The sequence below is a fragment of the Triticum aestivum genome, chromosome 4D (genome assembly GCF_018294505.1).
Source record: "Triticum aestivum cultivar Chinese Spring chromosome 4D, IWGSC CS RefSeq v2.1, whole genome shotgun sequence".
In the NCBI taxonomy this organism is placed as follows: Eukaryota; Viridiplantae; Streptophyta; class Magnoliopsida; order Poales; family Poaceae; genus Triticum; species Triticum aestivum.
In genome coordinates this window covers 296,894,292-296,914,748 of record NC_057805.1, presented here as the reverse complement: position 1 = coordinate 296,914,748, position 20,457 = coordinate 296,894,292, and the positions used below count along the sequence as shown (strand labels likewise).

At 45.9% G+C, this 20,457-nt stretch overlaps 1 long non-coding RNA gene across 3 annotated transcripts; it reads left to right on the top strand.

The window, feature by feature from the left end:
• Window positions 1-15,782: 15,782 nt before the first annotated feature.
• LOC123097528 (uncharacterized) lies at window positions 15,783-19,714 on the top strand. 3 transcript variants are annotated; one of them, XR_006447361.1, is made up of 6 exons: window positions 15,784-16,088; window positions 16,319-16,624; window positions 17,070-17,156; window positions 17,601-17,660; window positions 18,313-18,540; window positions 19,447-19,714. It is a non-coding gene; the product is annotated as an uncharacterized lncRNA (long non-coding RNA). The 3 variants fall into 3 exon arrangements; XR_006447360.1 differs by having other exon boundaries at window positions 17,063-17,156; XR_006447359.1 differs by having other exon boundaries at window positions 15,783-16,088; window positions 16,319-17,156.
• The last annotated feature ends 743 nt before the right edge of the window (window positions 19,715-20,457 follow it).

Sequence of the window (20,457 nt, the reverse complement as noted above, 5' to 3'; positions counted from 1 at the left end):
AATATCACTCTGCCAAGTTAAAACTGTCTCGTCATAGGTGGCGTTCATCAAACTAGAAGCAATACATGCTAGAAATCATATTCAAGACGCAAACCAATATCACACTGCCAACTTAAAGGTGTTCCATCATAAGTGACTGATGCAGGATACACAAGAAGAGTAGTTTCATGTAAGAACATGGTGTGATAGACAGATATAGTATGTACCAAAAATAGGAAAGCGTGTCATATTCACACGTATCATGTGTAAGCAAGCAGATGCAGTTTACACTAATTAGGAGCAATACAAGCTAGACACCATATGCAACATGCAACCAGATATCACACTGCCAAGTTAGAGCAAGCACCTTGGATGGTGGAGTAGGGGAGCGGAGACTTGGACCTTGTAATGCACTATCAGTACAAGGAGAATCGGTACAGATGCTCCGTTTACGTTGCTGCAGAGGACCACCATCATCGCCTTCCTTACTCTTTTCCTTCCTCTTTCTTGATTTTGCCTTGTCAAGTCAAACCCACAAGAAAAAGGAATAAAATTTGCTCTTCGGAACTCATTGATGCATGATACTGACGAACACTACTTTCATGTAAGGCAGCCGCATGATAGGAGGATGGAATATGTATGAAAAACAGGACGGCGTGACATATTGACATGTATGATGTATAAAGTGTAAACTAAGCACAAGGTGCTTGAACTTGTTAGAATCAATGCAAGCTAGAAACCATATGAAAGATGAAACCAATATCACTCTGCCAAATTAAAAGGGTGCCCTAACAAATGTATTTGACCAAATTAGAAGCAATACATGGCAAGAGGCTAGAAATAATATGCAATATGCAACGAATAAAGGTGACTCACCGTAAGTGATTGATGCAGGATACAGAAGAGAGGTAGTTTCATGTAAAAACAAGGTTAACACATAGATGTAGTGTGTACCAAAAATAGAAGGCATGTCATATTCACAGTTATAATGTGTAAACTAAGCAGATGCAATTTACCCTAATTAGAAGCATTACAAGCTAGACACCGTATGCAACATGCAACCACATATCACACTGCAAAGTTAGAGCAAGCACCTGTGATGGTGGTGTGGGGGAATTGCGGTCATCAACTAGAGAGCTACGTTGACTATCTTCATTTAGCCTTGCTGTTTCTTGAGAATCATGTGGGGAGAATGACACTTCACTCTTTAAACGAGTATGGCATCTCACAGTAACCCACTCGAGTGACTGTCTCATCATAAGTGATTGACGAGGAATACAAAAGAGCATTAGTTTGATGTACGAACATGGTTAATAGACATATGTAGTATGTATCAAAAACAGGAAGGCATGTCATTATCAAAGGTATAATGTGTAAAGTAAGCAGATGCAATTTAACCAAATTGGAAGCAATACAAGCTAGACACCATATGCAACATGCAACCACATTTGACAGCGTGAAGTTAAAGCAAGCACCTGGGATGGTTGTGTGTGGCAATTGAGATCATCAACTGCAGAGCTACGTTTACTGTCTCCAACTGCTGACACTGCATCCTTTAGAGCGCTGAAAAGCTTAGTGCTTATCTTCGAATTACACTGGAGCGACTTCTGTCTTTTCTTTTCAGCATTCATCAACACTGCGTCAGAGTCTGAAATACCCATGCATAAAAAAACAATAGTGTGAGTATGGGTGAAGTGTGTGCACAATTAGTACAGTGTAAAGGTAGCAGATAGCAGGTCAGTGAGAAATAAATGACGGGAGACATATGATAGCTCTACAACATGCATGGCACACTAAATTACTACAGGATTCTATGAAAATAACATTCGACTGAAAACAAATAGGTCAGTCCATTTTCTGCGTCCGATGTACAAAGAACGGGCAGATCGCCTTCATCTACCTCCAGCCAGTCAGTGTTGACGATCTTCCTCGAAACGGTAGCGACCACCGGCCCAGTCCCCTGCCTGCGCCCTCCCCTCGACCTCACCGCATCGCCGTGCTTGGCACTGCCCCCCGGCCATCCATTCAAGCCCCGCCGACCTCCAGATCGGGCGCAGCAGCTCCTGCGCCCCACACCCCTATGATAGACACCGATGCGCCGCTTCCCCGGCGAACAGGCGGACTAGGTGCTCCCCGCGCCTAAGCGGGTGCTGCTTCTTTTAATTGCGGTTCGACTGACCCTGAATTGAAATCCAGGCGGGCTACTGACCTCTAGCAAAGGTGAAATAGTAAAGGGAGGAAACCTTGTGCATTTAGTATCACGAAGAAGATGCAGTAAGAAGCGCTCAACTAGTTTCTTTCGTGGGATGAATACGGTGTGAGCAGAGACGTAAGGTTTGCACGAATAAGGGAAGAGGAGTACCTCTTTTTGCTGGCAGTGCTGTGTCCTCCTTCTATTTTTCCAATGATTTTCTTGTGGTTCGCTTGAAACAAGAAGTTGTGGAGGACGGTGCAGCCTTGGACGAACCCATGGCCAAGTTGTTGAGTGTGGTGCGGTGGCCGTCTGTCGGCGGCGGGGAAGCAGATCCGAGGCGGCGAACGATGGCGTAGCGGGAACTGCTCCGGCGCGGTGGACGGTTGCGACAGTGGAGCGGCAGCTGTGAGGTGCAGGACGGCGTGGTCGGAGTAGTTCTGGTATGGCGCACGTCAGCGTCAGCATCGTGGAGGCAGCTCTACCTCGGCTTCAGCTGCTAAGTCCTTGAGGGCGTTGCGGTTGAGGTTGCGTTGGACGACGACGTCGGGGTACCGGCTCCGCCATGATGGAGGAGGGCGGCGGTGGATTGGGCGCTATGGGGTGGAGGACGAAGGAGGCTGGGGTTTCACGGCTGGTGGAGAGGGCGTTTTGGCGCCCACGGAGTATGAATGGGGAAACGGAGGGAGGCGGGGAACTAAGGGGGAACAATGTTTTGATTTGGGACGCGCTTGTTTGAAATTTGGGGAAAGTAACGAACTTTGCCCCCATCTAAAATTTCGGACATATTGCGGGTTGGGGGTAGGACAGTAATCTCAGGTGTCCCAAATGTGGGCGGGATAGATTTCGGCCGAGCGCATGGGTGTTTAGGCGCCCACGGCGTATGAATGCCTCTCGGAGGCGGTTGAGACTGGCGTCTTGGTGAAGTTACAAACCTACCCCGGTTTAGACCTTTGGACATCGGGCCGATAGGCTACACGGGCCAGAGTCAGGACAGTAATTTCCTACCACCAAACATTAGTCTCGCGCGGTTTCGGGTGACCAGAGGCCTATTTGGCGCTTCGTTCAATATTTGGGAGCAGAAGCATTAACGTTTTCGGTTCTCTTGAATTGAACATTCAGGATTTGTCAAACTTCACAAATCTTTACTCTTGAAAATCCTAAAGCTACGATTATTTTGGAATGGAGGTGGTACATTTGAATATACATTGTACACGAGTATATATTAAAAAATATGCAACTTACCTCAGTTCATGCATGGTTCCAGATATAATCTCCTTGGTTGCAAAAAAAAGTTAGACATGCGTATGAATATATATAGCATGTTCAAACGCACAACAAAGATTGATGCCCCCTTTTACATCTGATTTACAAATGCCATTATCTCGGGTTCAAATAGATGAATGCACTTCCTATGAATTCGAATCTTCGAAACCCCCTTTATGTTGAATTCGACATGTATTCTATTTCGTAGCTAGCAATTTGGAATGTATCCATGCAAGTGACAAATGTATAAAGTGCTTCACACTAACAACATGGAGTGCACTAATTAATGTTTATATATGAATTGCAAAAGCATCCATTGCCTGTATTTCAAACCGCTCTCACTCTATGGATCGATAATATGAAATAAACACATGCACATGCTAGAATTCAATAGAATATGGGTGTCTGATAGACCGATTTTCGTCCATACGCAATTTGCAAAATTCATGATCTCATCCAAAAATAATAATGCCATTTATATTTTAATTTAATGCGTAGAACCGCCTTTTACACGTAGATGCACTATGCCTCGGCCCGTTCTCACAAACGTGCTATATATCTCTCTATCTACCGCATAAGTGCACACACTTTATATGCATCGGCATTTCTCTTTCACACATGCTCACAATCTCTCTCGGGGTGTCGGGGAGTCTCACGCACATGCTCTCTCTGTATCTCTCTCTCTCTGACTACTATGTACCACTATTTTCACTAATCTCAGTTGGAAAACACTATTTCTCTCACATGCATATATACACACGCACAGTCTCTACTAGCCTTTTGTACGCACATATATATGTGCCTATGTGTCTCCCGCACGCATATTATCTTTAGGCCTCTCTCGCACACATTGCCCCCCCCAGACACACCTCTCTCTTAGTAGTTGGCAGATATGATTCCATCATATCATTCGGTAGGATATCCATGACTGTTAGGCTGGATGGTAATACGTGGCAAAGTTTTACCCCAGTTTGGACCCTTACAGTTGAGGAAAAAGCCTACTCCTAGTACTGTATATTAGTGATAGGGGTGTGTACAAAGTACACGTGAATACCAGGCATTTTGCGTGTGTGTATACTATCGACGAACTAGCCCCCAAGCTTCTATAACATACTGGGGGCCTAGGGTTACAAATCATATATAGTCGGCTTATCACCAGTGGGGATAGAGTCCTCCGCGACTCTGGTAGCTAGCTTCGTGTTGTACGCCGAGTCCTCCACATGGGTCTTCGTATAACGCGTCTCGATCCAACCTATGTGGCGTAGGATGGAACCGACCCATGAGTCCTCATGTTGACCCTCCACAGCTAGAAATGATGTGCCCACCACACCACACACGCAATCGTCCACTAAGAAAATAAGCATATACAATAGTACAATGTTATACATGAAAGTTAATTGCATGGTGCATCCAAAAATATTTGTTCTGCATTGTGAATGTTTATATATTCTCCTAAAATATTAGTCACGGGAAAGAGAAACGAAGGGCATATCTCTCCTTGTCTCCACCGGACATCCCCTCTTTCTACACCACTTTCACGTACGCACACAAACTATCTCTCGTCCCTCTAAAAGTATGCATGCCCACGACACATTCACGCATGACGGTCACTGTATTTCAAGCTAAAGCACTATACGGTCACTGGAGTTCAGAATATGCTCATACGGTCACCGTATACATTCTCGTGGTGATCATACGGTATCTAGCTCACGATAGGTCTCCGTATTTTCTTGATGACACTGACGGACTTTGCATTTGATGCGTGCTCCGTATTTTGTTGACGACACTTACGGTCATTGTATTTGAAGCGAAAGCACGATATGGTCACTGGACTTCAGAATAAGTTCATCACGGTCACCACATACATTATGTCGTGCTAACCAACATGTGGTTGGATGGTTAGGAGGACAGTGGTTTCTCGAGCCCACCAGGGTTAAAGTCCCGGTGCTCGCATTTATCCTGGGTTAATTTCAGTATTTTCCGGCGATGTGCGTTCAGTGGGAGGAGACGTTCCACTCTTCTATGAGGCACCTATGGTGACTTCGTAAAATCTCAAGATCATATGCTGGCTCACTCTCTCGAAGGTGCTCATACGGGTAGGGTGTGCGTGTGTGCGCTTATAGCGGTGAGTGCTTGCACATATATATGAGCCCTTGCATCTGTACCGTGTTAAAAAAATACATGCCATGATTATACGGTCACTGGCTCACCCGTACAACTCCGTATTTTGTTGATGACACAATCAATTGACCAGTCAAACGTTCCACGTGGCGCAACTAGTGTTGCACCATCAGGGCGCGTAACCGTGGGGCCCACTTGTCAACCCGTATATGAAAGAAAGAAATGGTAGTTTGAGTCTGTACTATGTTAATAAAATACATTTTAGGGTGATCATACGGTAACTGGCTCACCATACAGCTCCGTATTTTGTTGATGACACGATCAATTGACCAGTCAAACGGTCCACATTCAGTAGCGCACATTACCATAGGGCCCACCCATCAACGCGTATATGAAGGACAGAAATGGTAATAAATTAGTGGTCGGTGGGTACTCGAAGTTGTGAGACCTCTGGTTGGCAGTCGCCGACGGTGGGGTGGGGATCGCCGGAGAAAAAGCTCAGCGCGGGGGGGGGGGGCTAGAGGGATGGCCGGTGCGGCGGCGGATCGGCGGTGGGGAGTGGATTCGGGGCGGGCGGGGCGGCATCGCGGCGCGGGCCGGCCGCGGGCGGCGGTGGTGGCTGGCGGCTCAGGGGGGTGGAGTTTGATGATAAACTGCAGGCCCTTGATTTCGTATCCAACGGCTGGAAAATCTAATGACCAGAGATGAAAAAGTCAGTCGACTGACGTGTAGCCTCACCCCACACGTACACATGCACGCATGCAAGACACGCACGCATGCAGGCGTGCAAAACTGACACGTACATATAACAAACACACGCACGCATGCAGGCGTGCAACACTGACACGTACACATGCACTCACGAACACACGCACGTACGCACACATGCATGCAACACTGAAACGTACCCTTGCACGCACGCAACACCCGCACGCCTGCATGCACACAGCACACGACGCAAGACACACGGTCAACCTATACGTGCATGCACCCTTTGTTAAGGACATGGATTGTTACGGGTATTAATCAATCTTATCTGTGATAAGCAGAACATTGATGTTTGCAGCGGTCTTTATGAATCACAACGTATCGAACGGGCTATCAACATAGTAGGCTTATCTACATGAAAAGGATGATGTCACACTCAATGAACAATCATCGGTTTATGAAATGCCCGCTTCTGACCGCCCTGGCCCACCAAAGGTTCCTCTGCTATGCGCTGCCTGCGTTGGGTCATTAACATGCAGACCATGTACCCAAAGAGCCCACACGTTAGTGGAAGAACAACACGGTGTCCTACATCAGAGTCGAGGGCGCCACTCGCTGCACGCCCGACTGAACACGCCTCCTTGCCGCATTCAAACGCCTCCATGAAACCCGCCCGTGTGGAAGCCGAGAAACCCACTCTGGACACACGTCCGTTCATGACCGGGCCGGCATTAAACGCAACGCCGGCCGAGCTCCTCCCGTCTGCCGTCTATTTAATCTCCTATTTAAATGAGGCCAAACGCCGGCCAAGAATCGCACACCTCCGCCGCTCCCCTATCTCCTCCTTCACCATTTTGTCCACTCTTACAATTGCTTACGAAGAGTAGTTATTCCGCACAAGCCATTTTTCTAGGTTTGTATCTCTCACACACACCCCACGTAGGTGGGGGACGTGCACGAAGAGAAGAGGTGCACGCACGGCGCACGTACTCCCGTCTCTTTCCCAACCACACCCGTGCGGGTACACGATGGAGCTCATTTCTGTACGAAAAGGCAGCCCATGTGGTAATTTGACCGTGTACTGGTTGTCCACTTGGTGAAGGGAGGATCGTCTACCACGGGTGAACAAACAAATTGCGACCTGACGCGTTATGTTAAAAAAGAGGCAAACCATGTGGGTCCTACTTTAGAGGCAATGCTCTATACTCTGGAGTACTTTTGATGTCTCCCGTCAACTCGCAGAACGAGGAGAAGCTTGCTTAGTACGCCGTCTCCCCCACCCACGGGCGCGGTGGCTCGTAGGATGAGGTGAAGCTTGCTTACTAGTAGTAGTATTGTACACCTTACGCCCGCTCCCTGGCCCACGCGCGTGGTGGCTCGCAGGACGAGGAGAAAATTTTACTACTCCCTCCGTTTACTCCTCGTGCCTACTACCTTGGTTAGAGAGATTATCATATTGTTTGGAATATATATGTCCTTTAGTACTCCCTCCATTTACTTATACAAGGCCACTATAAAAAAATACATTTTGCATCTATACAAGGCCACAAATAGTAATCGAGACAAAAGTTACTACTCCCTCCTTTCCAGTTTATGGCTCAATTTCAAAATCTCTCCAACCAAGGTAGACGGTGAGTGGTAGAATTAATTTCGTACTCCTAGTTTGCACAAGTAATTAGTACACTCGTTTTTCTCAAGAATTTATGTTTACCGAGGCATTAATTAGAACGAATGCATGAATGACCACTAAATTTCCATGAACTTCTACATGCATTGGTGAGTTTTCTCTTGGCACTGTTTGCATCGGGTGATCTAATGCACCTCGAAATCCAACATGTGATGGTACTACTACTAGTAGTAGAATTGAGACTTATAAAATAGAAAAACGAATGTTTTTTAGATGAGCCCTATAAACCCTAGTGGGTACGTACTCCGTAAAATCAGATTTTCCCAAAACTTAGTCGCGTCAGCCTTTATTTGCTTGTTTCCCTTCCTGCCTCCTTGCCTAGAACAGACTATGCCAAACTCCCCTGCTTGCCGCGCGGGAAAAGACCCGCCCTCGCCTTTTTTTAGTCCAGGTTTGTATCGATGGATCGCGCGAAGCAGCAAAAACCCAAGCCGTGTCTTGTACTCCTCCGTCGACGCTCGCTTTCATGAATTCTGTACTTCCTGTCGCTGACATGTGGGATATATAGAAACCGGGTCGACGTGTCAAGCACCAAATAACAGTGCAGAACAGCAAGGGGGACGCACCCCAGTCGTACCGCCCCGGTAGTAGTAGTAATGAGCAATGAGACATCAAATCACAATGCTACACCTTCCTAGACGGACGAAGCAACCATTATTTCACACTTCGGTTCGCCATCATCTCAAACCACGTAGTATTGCTTCTGCCTCAAGAGGGACACGCGCATCGCCTTGGTACATCATGACACGTGGGACCGCATGACATGCCATGCTCCCCCGCCGATCGCTCGGTAAAATCACCTCATTTTTACTACTATACTTCCTCCGTATCGGTTTACATGGCATGCACGTCGTTCTAGGTTGAGAATTTAACTGGCTATATATGTGATGAACAGTATATGTTTAGAAACTACATCCTCTTAATAATCCAATGATATACTTTTGTGACATAGTAACTCAAATTTAGTTAGTCAAATGGATGACCTAGAACTACGTGCATGCCCTATAAACCGAGACGTCTAAAAAAACGAGACGGAGAGGGTAGTTCGGTACGTATCTTTTTAGATCAATATAGTCGGGATTCACCAAGGAGCAAAACCAAGTGGCAGGCTGCACTTGTCGTGTTGGCGTAGCGACTCAAGCAGGGTCAGTCCGCACACGAAATGGCGACACACTTAACAGGACCCCTTTGGCCGACATGTGGCTCATCCACCGTCTTGTTCCACGTGCGATGCATCAAAAACGTTACCGCCGCTGACAACTCAGACCCACCAGCTATATCTTCGCACGCAAGGAAGTGCCTCATTATGCACACAAAAAATGAATACTCCCCCTGCTAGCTGGGACCCAGTATAGTGGCAGGCTGACTTGTGGGCCTACTAAGTTGACGGGGACGGAGGGCTTTCTCAACTTAGTCAATATGCACGATTCTAGCTCTGGTGACCGTACGATGTCCATCCAACGACCATAATGCTTCTTCAACCTCTGGTCTTCTTGCTCCAGCCACCCAAACCAGCGCCGGTTGTGCCTCGTGCCCCTGCCTCCCGTGGCCGGCTGTGATGCGGCGGAGGCCTCACCGCCCCCTACTACTCCCACCGCTGGCCAGGCCATCCCTCTACTCACCCACACCCCCTGTTATTCTGCGGCGACGGCAGCCTCACACCGCAGCGAACCAGTGAACCCTCATACTCCTCTACGCGTGGGCATCCACTGCCGCGTCTTCCCTGGCTCCGCGTCGTCCCCTTCCTAGGCCTCGCCGTCGTCCACCGCCTTGGTGCACTCGGCGCGGCGTGGTCAATGTGGTCAATGACCGACTTCCATCGGAAGAGTACTGTACATGGAGAGGCTGACAGCTGGGTCCACGGCAGCCGCAAGGAAGTGCCTCCTTATTACATGCAAAATAATTATTCCTGTACCTGACAGCGGGGACCCACCGGACGGGCCACCGTATTTCACGAAAAAACGTTTCCCCCTTGACTGCTGAGACCCACCAACTACATCTTCGCACGCAAGGAAGTGCGTTTGGGCAAAAAAAAACGATTCGCCCCCTGACTGCTGGGACCCACCAGCTATATCTTCGCACGCAAGGAAGTGCCTGACAGTCGGGACCCACCTGGTCGAAGCGTACGTAGCGTTGTCATTCTGGTCGCGAACTTGTACGTACATACTGGTCGATGTAGAGCACGCACGTGTCGTAGTTGAGGCGCGCATGTAGCATGTACACGTACGTACAGCGGCCAGTGTGCAAGAAAGAAAATACGGCCACGTACGTACATACGGGCGGGGTCTCGAATGCCTACTCGCGCATACGTACGGCCAGGGCTCATGTACATGGCTGGGTCAAAACGGAGAAACTGCGACGTCGTCGTGTTCATGGGGAGGCAACGGAATGCATCGTGTTCATCGGGAGGCAACGGAACGCGTGGGAGACAACCGGCTTGGACGGAACAACCGATGGAAACGAGGCCTGGCGTACCGCAGAACGGAGGAAACGGCCTTGTGTTCGACCGGCCACGTTCGAAACAGGATCCTGTTCATCGGGAGGGGTCTGGCGTACCGCAAAATGGAGGAAACGGACCTCCTACGGTCGAAACGGGGGTCATGTTGATCAGGAGGGGTGTGGCGTACCGCAAAACAGAGGAAACAGACTTGTGTTGGAGCGCTACGGTCAAAACGGGGGTCCTGTTCATCGGGAGGGGTGTGGCGTACCGCAAAACGGGACTCCACGGGATACTGTTCATCTCCACCGTCGACCCCCTCCAGCCTTCACGGGCTACTGTTCATCCACCGTCAACCTCCTCCAGCCTCCACCTACGACTGTTCATCCACGGGCTCCTGTTCATCCAGCCTCCACCGCGCGCTACTCCACCGGCTACGGTTCAACCAGCCCTCTCCACGGGCTCCTATTCAACCACCCCTCCACGGGCTACTGTTTATCCAGCCCTCCACCGTCTATTGTTCATCCTGCCCTCCACGGGGTGGTCCTATTCATCCAGCCCTCCACGGGGTCCTGTTCATCCATCCCCAACCGGTTCGATCGATCGGGGTCCTGTTCATCCAGAGGCAACACCACGGGGTCCTGTTCATCCACCCCCACCGGGAACTGTTCATCCAAACCCCCCAGCAACGCTCATTGTTCATCAAGAGGCAACACCACGGGGTCCTGTTCATCCACCCCCACCGGGAACTGTCCATCCAAACCCCCCCAGCAATGCTCACTGTTCATCCAGAGGCAACATCGATCGGCTTCAGTTAGCAGCAGTAGCAAAGGAATCGCTCGATCGGGTTCAGTTAACAGCCATCGATCGATCGCTCGGGCTTAGTAACGCGTAGCCTGCAGGTTCAGTTAGAGCCCAACGCCTCGCACCCACGCGCGTGCGTGTACGAGAGAAACGCGCATCGCTCGGACCCGACCACCCACCGTAACCGGGAACACCCCGATATTTTCCTCGCCCTCGCTTCTACCACGGTTTTTTCCGTCATGGACGACCCAAAGAATGTCATGCAGCTGCGTCTCCGGCCCGCCCAGGACGAAAAGCCCATTTTCTGTCATGATTTTTTGTCATAGAAGTAGGACCCCACCACATCTATGATGATACCGTGTTTTGTCACAATTATTGTCATAGAAGTGTCATAAGTATGACAGAAAAAAAATCGTTCGGCCCAAAATGTCACGGATGTGTCTTTTTTTTGTAGTGGGTGGACTGGTGCTTGGGTGTTGTCCTTACTTGGACAAGCCTCCTACTTATGATTAGCCTCTCTCACAAGCATCCGCAACTATGAAAGAAGAATTAAGATAAATCTAACCATAGCATGAAACATGTGGATCCAAATCAGCCCCTTACGAAGCAACGCATAAACTAGGGGTTTAAGCTTCTGTCACTCTAGCAACCCATCATCCCAATGCCTTCCCCTAGGCCCGAATCATGGTGAAGTGTCATGTAGTTGACGTTCACATAACACCACTAGAGGAAAGACAACGTACATCTCATCAAAATATCGAACGAATACCAAATTCACATGATTACTTATAACAAGACTTCTCCCATGTCCTTAGGAACAAAATTAACTACTCACAAAGCATATCCATGTTTAAGATCAGGGGGTAATAAATATCATTAAGGATCTGAACATATGATCTTCCACCAAATAAACCAACTAGCATAAACTACAAGGAGTAATCAACACTACTTGCAACCCACATGTACCAATATGAGGTTTTGGGGCAAAGAGTGAATATAAGAGATGAACTAGGGTTTGAGAGGAGATGGTTCTGGTAAAGATGTTGATGAAGATTGACCCTACCTCGATGAGAGGATCGTTGGTGATGACGATGGCTTCGATTTCCCCCTCTCGGAGGGAAGTTTCCCCGGCAGAATAGCTCCGCTCGAGCCCTAGATTGCTTTTGTGCAGGTTCCGCCTCGAGACGGCGGTGCTTCGTCCCAAAAGCTTCCTTATGATTTTTTCCAGGTCAAAACCCTTCATTTGACGATGGCCAGGGGGCCCACAATCCCTGGGGGCGCTCCCTGGTGGGTGGGGCGCGCCCCCAGGCTTGTGGCCACCTGGTGGGTCCCCTTCTGTATTTTCTTCACCCAATAGTTTTTATATATTCCAAAATGATTCTCCGTAAAATTTCATGACTTTTGGAGTTGTGCAGAATATGTATCTCAGATTTGTTCCTTTCCGGTCCAGAATTCCAGCTGCCGACATTCTCCCTCTTCATGTAAATCTTGTAAAATAAGAGACAAAGGGCATAAGTATTATACCAAAATGTCAAATAACAGTCCATAACGCAATAAATATCAAAATAAAAGCATGATGCAAAAAGGACGTATCAACTCCCCCAAGCTTAGACCTCGCTTGTCCTCAAGCGAAAGCCGAAATCGATAATCATGTCCACATGTTTAGAGATAGAGGTGTCGATAAAATAAAATACGAACATGAACGCATCATGATCATCTTTAGAATAGCAACATATTGTCATATAATTTCTTATGCTAAAGTGAATTCATTCACAAGATAAAGTATGAATCAAAAGCTTTATTGAAAGCTAACAAACTATGATCTCAGTCATTGAAGCAATTGCAATTTATCATAATATCGGAAAGAGTCAATGTAAGAGCTTTTATGTAGCAAGTCCGCATACTCAACCATCTTCTAGTCCTAATTGCTAACACTCACGCGATACTTATGAGATCAAAGCCTTAACCGGACACAGAGAAAGATAGGGGGCTTATAGTTTCGCCTCCCAACCTTTGACCTCAAGGGTAATGTCAACAATAATAATTTATGATCACCTACATCCGAGTGGATATGTATGTCTGGATCTTTCCCGAACACATAGTGCTTGCCGAAAAGAAAAAGTGTAAAAATGAAGGGTGAAGATCACCATGACTCTTGTATAGAGGTAGAAAGTAAAATAAAATATAGGCCCTTCGCAGAGGGAAGCAGGGGTTGGCATGCGCTTTTATGGTTGGATGCACAAAATCTTAATGCAAAAGAACCTTACTTTATATTGCCGCTTATGATAAAGAACTTTATTATGCAGTAGGTCGCTTTTATTTCTTCCATATCCCAAGTTCGTATAAAGCTTATTTTCCTCACACTAATAGATTATACATATTTAAAGAGCAATTTTTATTGCTTGCAACGATGGCAACTTACTTGAAGGATCTTACTCAATCCATAGGTTGGTATGGTGGACTCTCATGGAAAAATTGGGTTTAGGGTTTATGAATGCACAAGTAGTATCTCTACTTGGTGCGGAATTTTTTGGCTAGCATATGAGGAGAAGCAAGATCAACATGTTGGAGGATCCATGGCAATATAACTTCTATCCAGATATAAGAAAACATAACCATTATGTTGTCTTGCTTGTCCAACATCAACCTTTTAGCATATAATATTTTAATGAGTTCTCACAATCACAAAAGATGCCCAAGATAGTGTATTTATATGTGAGACCTCTCTTTCTTTATTACTTTGTCTTAATTGCAACAATGACCAACACTATGTTTGTCAATCCTCAACAAATTTTACTTGTCATACTCTTTACATGTGAAGTCACCACTCTCCATAAGATCATTATATAATCTTTTTACTTGTTTTATTCTTTTTCTTTTCTAAGATCAAGGCAAGAAAGCAAAACCCTCAACTCAAAACTACTCTTTATTATATAACTCTTGGACTCGATTACATAGAGGGAACACAAAGCAAAACTACTAGATCATACTAAAACTTTTATTCTACTAGATCAAGATATAACCAAAAGGATAGAACTAAGATAAACGATAAAGGTGAAGATGTGATGGTGATACGATACCGAGGCACCTCCCCCAAGCATGGCGCAAGACAAGGGGAGTACCCATACCCATGTACTCAAGTCTCCTTCTTCGGAGGTGGTGGTGCAATGTTCTTGGCAATAATGCCCTTTAGAATGCGATTCTCCTCTTCAAGCTTTAGATTTTGCTGCCTGAGGTCCATATTTTCCTTGTGGAGTTTGCCTGTGACAGTTAGAGCACCGTCCACCCATGGATGCATCCTGGCTACGGGGGGGAAAGCAACACTCATTTTCATGTTATTATAAGAGATAAACTTAGTACCGGGTGGTTTGACTGAATCAGGAAACACTGAGCTCGTGAATTCCTTGTGCCAGCCATCAGGCCAGGGAAGGGAAGTGACTTCTTCTCCATAGCGTCCACTCTTTTTAGGCCAGGTTCAATCTCTTCCTCCGTTGACCACCCAAAGGGTTCAGCTTCGCTGTATGCTCTTGGGTCCGGCATCGGGTGAGAGACGCGACTCTTCCTAACCGACTCTTGCAAAGACATCTTGCTCTAAATCTGCTGCAGAAATAGCTCAAAACAAGAACAGAAGAGATTGCCGTGATACAGTGGTCAAAACCTTCGGGAGATTATATAATGATTTTTTACCGTGCAAAACAAGTAATCTGGGAGAAAACGGAGTTCGGCTCGCACACGAGGTGGCCACAAGCCTGGGTGGCGCGCCCAAGGGGGGTAGGGCGTGCCCCCACGGCTTGTCGCCTCCTCGTGTACTATTCGGACTACTTCTTATTTTCCTAATTTTTTAAATATTCCAAAACGGAGAAAAATTGTTGTTGGGAAACTTTTGGAGTCGGTTTACTCACCGTATCACATACCTATTCCCTTTTAGGGTTCTGAGCGTTCTGGTAGGTTTCCCTTATGTACTCATCCGCTGTTATGGTATTAATAATATTGGTTTCAATATTTATGGGAGTACCTGAGATGTAATGTTTGATTCTTTGTCCGTTCACCACCTTCGGGTTATTGCCCTCGGCATTGTTGATCTTGATGGCACCAGAGCGGTAAACTTCTTCGAAAATGTAAAGACCTTCTCATTTAGAGAGAAGTCACTACACCACAACCCTTGAACTGCCGGGAGAAATACCTGAACAAGGGCAAAAGATCTGCCAGAACATCTGTTACCGCCGGGAGAATCACTTCGGGGCACATAAACTGGCGGGAGAACTTAAGCAACGCGGGCAATCGCACTGCCGGCAAACATTTAAAGCAAATTTTCTGCCGGGACAACTAAACCACGGCACATTTGCTGCCGGGGACTGTCTTTAGCGCGAGACAAAAGTATACTGGGCCTGAAGCGCGCGCCAGCGAGGAAAAAGGCGCGAGAGACGAAAAATTCGGAACACAAGACGCGCCCCAATCTCAAATCGACCAAATCCAATTCATCCCCAAATCTCGCCGTGCCCTACACCAGATCCAATCTCAAGACCGCAGCTGCCGCCGCCCCAAGCACCGCACCCCCCGGCCCCCGCCCCAAGCACCGCACCCCCCCCCCCCCCCCCCCCCCCCGGCCCCCGCCGCCGCCCACAACTACCCATCGCCACCGACCGCCCTCCACGTTGACCACTGCCACCGACTAGCCTCCGCCCCAACCACTGCTGCCATCGCCCTCACCCACCGCACCCCGCCCAACCACCTCACAGCAGCACCGCCGAGCACCCAACTGACATGGACAACCACCGGCGCCGACCGGCCCGTCGTCGAGCCACTCCACCGCCGACCCGTCTCCTCTGCCGGGCGCCTTCCATTGCTACATCGCGAGCTTCCTCCCCCGAGCAGGCCTCTCCCCATACTCGCAGGTCTGGCCCTTCCATCCCCGTCTGCTCCCCAATGCTCCTGCCTCACCAGCGCTGCTGGCTGCTTTAGCTCCATGTGTCAATCCCCGTTGGAGATGTGGACGACTTAATATACGCCAGCCGTAGCTGGCATTGACTGAGGCTTAATCTTAGATGCTAGTGTCGCTGCTGATGTTGCTTGCATTTGACCATTTTAGACCTCCAAGAATTTATCCCCTTATCTGATTATGTAGTGGTGAGATACAAAGATGGGAGAGGATGCGGCACAAGGAAGCCCTTGGTATGTTCAGATGAGCAAGGATGGCTCCCCTTACCTTAGGAAAGTGGACCTCAAGATGTATTCTAGCCACGACAGCCTCCAATTGTTAGTGTTTGATCCCATGGTATTTCCTTGTGTTTGGACATTACAGCTACAGTTTTAGATATACAATGTCCTCTTGGGTCCTAACTGCTTCCAAGAATGTTGTTATAATTTATGGATGCAGTCTTGATGCTTAGAAGGACTAATTTCTCAGGGGATGATACACCTTCAAGTTGATGTAAGCACAAAATCACGTTGGGATGGCAACCTCCATTAATTTATATCAGCATGAATTAGATATCACCAATGGAACCTTGCCTGCAGTTTCACATGCTGATTAATTATACTTTAGTTGGATACTAATGCCACGTGATCTTGTAGTTTAACTCTGTGTGTATCTATAATCTATTTCTTATCATTTTTCTGGAATGATTCTGGCTAAGTTTCTATTTCAATGAAACAACGGATTAAATAAAATGTTTGATTTCATCAACGGTTCATGTTAAGCTAAACACTAATATTTGATATAGACTTAAGTATCAATACACCCAAGCAAACGTATCGGGTATACCTTTAGCAATTAGATAACTGAGGTTGTCGTATAAGAAAATAATTTTCACATATTTTTTTTCTACTACCACTGCTTCTCAGCCTTATCATGTGCAATTTACATAAGTTATCAGCTTATCGGAAAATGTTGGTGGCGGTGGACTGGGGGAAATACTATGTGTAGCAACGACAAGCTCGCCCTAAATGTGTTGCTCGCTGAGGTACTTAATATTTTTGATGAATTTTAAGAGGTCCAAATTGGTATTATTTTGAATGGTACAGATGGATTCGATAAAATGCATAAATGATGTCATGATGATTCTTTGTTTAGCATATGATGACTATGATCATTTGTGGCAAAAATAGGTTATGCTGAAAGAATGGAAACATGAGCCACATAAATAGAAATGGTAGACTCACCTTTTTATTGTCCACAGGATTGCATCAACACTAGAGATTATGCATAATTGATCTGAACTTTTTTAGGAGCTTTCTGAACTTCTGATGTACATGTTGGATTGTTGATGTTATATGCACTACATCCTTTAATCCTTGTGCTAGTGGCCTCACCATACGCCATAATAATTTGATCTCATCTCAGTATATCACTTCTTTCAGTTATTATTTTGTCTTCATAACATGGTATTATTTTATTATGTATATAGCCCTATCGCTGTAGCAGCTCTCGTCCTCTACTTCCTTGTCCTAACCAGGGCATTTGATAGGTGAGATTTGTTTGCTGACTTTTTTTTTATTCAGTGTCTAGCAGTTTTAGTCATGTGATGTTGTGTACTAACCTAAAGCTTCGATTGGCGGAAAGCTGGCCAGATTATCTGGAATATTATTTGTATTCTTTACTAATCCGCTTCTCAGGACATGACTCAGTTTCTCATTCATTGGCTGGTTTCTGTTGTAGTCATTTAGTTGCTTTGTTCATGTGGTTGTAAGATGTTTAAACTGTTGGGCGCCATAACCTGTTGGTTCTTGCTTGCAATTGTCGTTGCAGTGCTGGAGGAAAGAGTGGGTGAAGATCATGCTGGAATGAGTTTTTAATCCTGCTTGAATCATATGAAGAAATTTCTGTTGTTTTTTGTCTGTAAAGCTACAAATATGTTTCGGGGTAAAAATTCAAATGCACTTAAAACTAGCCAGATTTGGAGATCTTTTTACAAGTTCATGGATTACTGATTTAGGAATTAGGAATTTCTGTATACAACCAAATTTTATCGTCCCAGTGTCTTGTGTATCTAGTATGGTAGACTGTGGCATGGCCTGCACTAACGTTCACAAGACTGATGTCTGTCTTAAAACCAATGCATCCAGTTGATGCTTTGTTCGACCTGATCTGATAGCAAGTGTTTGTGATGCACTCTGTAGGGAGCAGGTTGTTGGGTGGCTGCCTGTTGGGAGCTACCGGAAGAACAAACAGCCCGCCAATGCCACAGAGACCAAGGCGGAGAACAAAGGTAGAAGCGAGGCAGGATGGTGCTATGTCAAGGTCAGCATGAATGGAGCCCCATACCTAAGGAAGGTCGACCTCAAGACTTAACTCGAGCTATTACCTAGAGCTTGAGAAGATGTTCAGCTGCTTCGTTGTTTCTAGATGTAAGTTACCATTATAAAATACTCCCTCCGTCTCAAAATAAGTCTCAAACTTTGTACAACTTTGTACTAAAGTCAGTATAAAGTTGAGACACATATTTTGGGACGGAGGGAGTATATGTTAATATCTAGCCTGCAGTAAATGTGAAGATAGGAATGATATTTTCCTTATGCATTTTCTGGTTAGTGAAGCTCTCGAGAAGATAAAAAATGCAAGACTTTTGAATCGCACTGGCTTAACTATGGCTACGAGGCAGTCAATGACCACTAAATAATTACTCATGATTAACTGTAACATCCTTTACAAATGAGAAAAATAAATAATTAGATATGTATATTGCCATACACAACATTCATTCAGTATTGGAGCATAAGAAGCAGCTTTTGGTAACCTGTGTTCGGTTAGTTTATTGATGTACAACTTCTATACAGTATTTTCCATCATCGTCGTTCCTTACCTCCATGTTTTCGCCCTCTCATACGATTCCTCCTCTCACCGATGTTTAGCCTTTACAGCAGCCTTTCAGAGTTGATATTTGTAGTAGTCAAAACATACTTTGCAACTTGATGAAATTTTAAGGTACCCCCATGTGTAAAAATGGCTATTTGCGAAGTCATCCTAGTTCTCCATGAAACCTAGCTTGCCCTTCCTTTTATTTAAAAAGTGGAAGATATATAGCCTCCAGCCTCTGCATGGGTGCACCCAGCCTTGTGTGAATCATAGTTTTGTTTGGATAATGTGTGGACAAGTATTCTGTGAACAATTGCTTAGGAAATTGTACGAAGAGAACATTATATGTATCCCCATAGACATGCTTATTTCCTAGAAATATATTGACATTAAATATTTAATCTGTCGATTTAAAATTAGAAAAAAGAGCATCATTTTGAGTTTCCATTTTGTTACAGGTTTCTCAAAGATACACAAGTTGCTGGAGGTTTGGAAGATCTACAAGTTGGTGCAGTCATAATATATATGTAATATGCCTTGTTTGTTGAACCTGGAGATATTGCAAAGTTTTACTCTGCTTATTTTGGTGGTTGTTTTTGCACACAAACCACTATATCCTCATTTTGCTTGTGTGCCACAGTTTTTATTATCTTGAAACAGATGTACATATGTATTTGGTCTGTTTATGATATTGAATGAGGCCTTATATATAACTTTGATTGAACAGCATGTATAACTTGTGTGATTGTCATGATTGTTAGAGCATACTGATTGCATATTAAATAAGGCATGTGTTACACATAACAATTTAGATCTGTGAAAAAACACGTGATGGCATATTACCTGCCGGGTAAACGCGTTTTTGCAGTCAATGAAACTGCCGGAATTGTGGTTCTTTGCAGTCAATGAAACTGCCGGAATTGTGGTTCCTACCCATGATAGAGTCTGCCGGGAGAAAATAAACTGCCGGAAGATACAAAGGTCAGGGCAGAGAAACTGCCGGGGATTGTTTGTCTGCTGGGAGAAGTAATCCCTGGCAGCCGTTGTCGTGGCAGTTCTATCTGCCGGGAGAAACTCTCTTCCGGCAGTTTTTGTGCTCTCTTAAGTGTGTTCTCCCGGCAGATGATATGTCGTTGCATTGATGTTGTGGTGTAGTGAGTTTTTCTGCAAAAAATCTTAAACGAGAGTTGTATAGCAAGACATGGTCACCTACATTAAATTCCCGCTTTTGTATCCTTTTGTCATGCCATCTTTTAGCTTTTTCTTTAAAAAACTTGCATTCTCATAGGCTTGGGTCCTCCAGTCATCAAGAGAGCTGATGTCAAACAACCTCTTCTCACCTGCAAGTTTAAAATCATAATTGAGCTATTTGATTGCCCAATAAGCTTTATGTTCCAGCGCAAGAAGTAAGTGACATGCTTTCCCATAAACCATTTTATATGGAGACATACCCATGGGGTTTTTGTAAG